The following is a 4372-nucleotide window of genomic DNA, read 5'->3' on the forward strand; positions in this document are numbered from 1 at the left end:
CTACAACAATTCTTCAGCCACTCTCAGGATATACAATCCTTCAATCACACCACCTTTATACCACATCTTAACCACCCTCCACCAAGTCCTAAATTTCCCTCCTTACCTAGTTCACACTGCATGGTCCATCATTATAATCTCTCCTCTTTTGTTGTTTTAATTTTTTTTTTAGAGGGAGAGAGTGCACAAGCAGGGGAAGATGGGCTGAGAGAGAGAGAGGGAGGGAGAATCTCAAGCAGACTCTACATTCAATGCAGAGCCTGACAAGGGGCTCAATCCCATGACCCTGGGATCATGACCTGAGCTGAAATCAAGAGTCAGAAGCTCAACTGACTAAGCCACCCAGGCACCCCATTTGTTTTAAATTTTTTAATTGATGTATAATTAACAAAATGCTATATTAGTTTCAGGTGATCCATATAATACTAATAATTCAACAATTCTATACATTTCTTAGTGTTCATCAAGATAAGTGTACTCTTAATCTCCTTTACCTATTCCACCCATCCCCCATGTACCTCATATTCTCTTCATTATACAACTTTGCCCTTCTCTCCTTTCATTAAATTCAACCTCATTAAATTCAACTTTCCATGGCCTGTCAAGTATCCAAAAACCAAGTGGCATCAGTGTTTCCTTGGCCAAATTTTGTCATCACTAATTCTCTTTCTATTAGAAGCCCAAATGACTTGAGAACTAGCACATAACCAGAAGAAACAGAATGAGTGACAGTCTCAAAAGAAAAATCATTAACCAAAAAAATCCGAACAGAGTCCAACTCCCACATCTGCCTCGATCCAGCTGTGTGACCACAGAACGTAACTTAACCTATTTGGGGCTCAGTTTCTCGATGTATAACATGAAGCTCTTAGCCTTTCTAACTTCAACATGCTATGACTGGGTGAAGACAGTGGAAGCCAGTATGAACATGGGGCTATGAATAAATGCTTTCTGACACTGTGCTTGAGCCAAAACCAGCAGCTTGCGTGCAAGTAGTTTATTTTGGAAATGATCCCAGGGAGCAGGAGTGAGAGACAGGAGTTGTTGAAGAGGGAATGAGAGAAAGCCACACACTGTTGTGTTATCAAGCTGGCCACTGCCACAGGTGACTCATGCTCAATCTCACTGGTCCCCTGTGAGAATCCTGATGCAATTCATCTCATAAGTGTCACTCGGGGGGGGGGGGGGCAGTTAGAGGGAAGACATTTATGCACTGGCTCCCAATGAGTAAGCATGGCCCCATGGGCATCAACTTCAGACATCTGGATATGTACACGTAAGCCTCTCAGTGTTGGACAACATGTGGGGTCAGGGCAGGACACAGTGGTGGCCCTGTGAGAAGCTGACCAAAGCCTACGCTGAACTGGTCACCAGAGCAGCTGCCGGAGCAAGACATGGGGCTATGAGGAGCCACCATGATGCATTGAGGTGTGGATGACAGAGACTGTCTGAATAATTGTGGTTTCTAAATAAAAGCCTAGAGCCATAGGATGCAATTGCTTTGCTTTTAACTATGGATCACGGTCCCTTGGGCCCATCTCTTCATCTAAAAAGTGGAGAATCACATACCTACCTTGCATTCAGGGAAAGGCTTAAAACCAGAGTACTGCCATTCAGTGGTTTAAGAACTTCAGTGATATTTAGAAATGGACTCTTGGGCCATCAGCTTTTGCCTGCCCTGGTTGTTGAGAGCTTCATATAGGAGTGTATATAGCTCTTCTAACCCTTACATCACCTTCAACTGCAGTGTTATATGTGGGCTTCTGCCTCGTTTCCAAATGTGCATTCCAGTTTCCTGAAAACAAGGTCCCATCCCACAGCCTACCCAGCCCTGGGAACTTCCTCTTTCAGCAGGTACAGGGTTCTGCTCATGCAGCACAGCTTAATGGGGTCCTGCTGCAATCTGGACCTTTGAAACCTGAATACGATATAATATTTATAGCACAACATATTGTCTGGAGATTATTGCTTTGGTGTCCTCAATGATGCGAAACGGCGAACGTCCAAATAGTGATGGTAGTAATAATAGCTGTAATTATTAAATTCCCACCTACACGAGGCCTGATATCAGATACTTTACATGAATTTTATTTTAATTCTCACAGTAGTCCTGTGAGTAAGCTTTATCCCCATTTGCACATAAGCAAACTGATGCTCAGAAATTTATCTAAAGTCACCCAGTTAGTAAGTGGTAGAATGAGAATCTGAGCTCAGGTTTGTCTGATTACAGAGCCCTGGCTCCGTCTTAACTACTGTCTCTTCAAGATGGGTCTCAAACTTGCTAGGTATTCTGGGCCTTTATAGACCAGCCTTGCCATCAACCTTCTGGAGCAGGTCCTATATCCAGCTCAGCCCTCTATTCCTAGCCTTACCCGGAACTGGTTTTCTATCCTCCCCTTGTCCCCAGCATGTCAAGTAGATTAATTTTCCAGGGAATTCTGCATTGACTGAAGCTGGACTCTGTCTGGCATGTGACTTGGGCAGCCTTCGGAAGTTAAAATGTAATATCAATTTCTAGTGTGTTCTTTGAGTCAGGAGAAAATCAAGAGCCATTACTAACTTCCAATGGTGAGAGATGGACGCCCAATGCCAAGAATGGTAAAAGAGAACAAGGGGGAAGAAGTAGATTGTGCTTCAGAAAACAGACTGAATAGGAGTTGAGATAACAGCATGTAACTTTAAAAGCAAAGCATTGTCTCATTGGGGTGCCTGGGTGGCTCAGTCGGTTAAGCGTCCAACTTTGGCTCAGGTCATGATCTCACGGTTCATGAGTTTGAACCCTGCGTCAGCTCTGTGCTGACAGCTCGGAGTCTGCTTCAGATTCGGTGTCTCCCTCTCCCTGCCCCTCCCTGCTTGCACTCTGTCTCTAGCTCTCTCAAAACCAGATAAATACTTTAAAAAATAAAGTTAAAAAACAAAGCAAAGCATTGTCCCATAATACCAATATTGAAAATGACTCTTCCAAATATGTTTCTTACTTCTTACTCTTCACATATTGTGTACATACATGAGAGGGACAAGGATGCACTGATCATTATTACGGACCTTGCAAACATACTTTCACGGTTCTACGTACACATTAACGTATTCAAGTCCTGACTTACTTAAGAAAGCCAACACTGGCTGCCTGGCTGGGGTCTCCCAGGAAGAGGCCGTTTATGTCTGCTCCTTTCTGAACCCTTAGAGTTGGAGCATTTTTTTAACATAATCCATCATTTCTTTCTCCTTTACAATTCCCAGCAGGATCCCTCGTTGATGGTTATACAGACTGTGCACAAATCCACAGGAAGACGGTGACTGCATTCAGTGTAACAAGTGATCTTGCTGAAGCTCCAAAACCAATTAGTGCTTCCAGACTTGAGAAAATATTATCAACAAAGGGACAGACACCCAAGGAAAAAAGTAAATAAATTCCTGCAGAGGAAATAAATGCCATTGGTTTTCAGTCATACACTGCAAGAAGTCTGACTGAATTCCTTAAGAATATGAGCTGACAAAGCAGAGGGAATGTGATAATGAAGGTTCCCACCAACTTTGCCTCCAAGAAGCTGGCAAGGATGCCTAAATCCTTTTTATCACTATTGGGAGGAAGGGAATAATACCAACATCGAGACCTCAATTCTTCCTTACCTCTCTTAGCTCTCTGAACATTTTATAAATAACTGTAATGTTAAACAAAGCACAGTGTAGAATTTAACAAAAAGGAGTACTCCTAAAAATGAGACACACCTCCAAACTTTTCAGAACAGCATGCTCTACTATGAACAAAAGACGCTTTTGTACTCACAGAGCCATGTGATACAGTGAATACAGTAGCTGGAGTGGAAAGCAAAAGATCTACATTTTCAAACCATTTTCGTTACTCGTCACTTGTGCTTCTCAACAAATGACCTCTCTGTGATTATGTCTCTATTTACAAAAAGGTGATGATTACTTCTAATCTACCTCAGAGAGTTAGAGAAGATAGCACAGCTCTATAACAAAGGACATTTTTAAAGACCTTAGAAACAACAGCACTCTGACGGACGACGTTAGTAATGGGGGAAGCTATGCAGGTACAGGGGTAGGCGGTATACGGGAAATTTCTCTACCTCCCTCTCAATTTTGCTGCCGACCGAAAATGCTCTACAAAAATATGACAAAATCTTTTTTTTAAAAAGGCTTCTTTTCAGGAAAAGATTATTTCTACTTTATGGAGAAATACTTTACTAATAGGGAACTTGTCCAAAATAAACTTTATAATCTCAAAAAGGAAAAAGATTGCTGGAAATGGATACAGCAGTCTTGAGCGTATCTTTGATCTATATAAATACAAATGATGAAAATTTCAGGGAAAATATTTATGCAATATGGACATGTTGATCCAGGATCC

This window comes from Panthera uncia, assembly GCF_023721935.1.
Source record: "Panthera uncia isolate 11264 chromosome A1 unlocalized genomic scaffold, Puncia_PCG_1.0 HiC_scaffold_17, whole genome shotgun sequence".
Taxonomy (NCBI): Eukaryota; Metazoa; Chordata; class Mammalia; order Carnivora; family Felidae; genus Panthera; species Panthera uncia.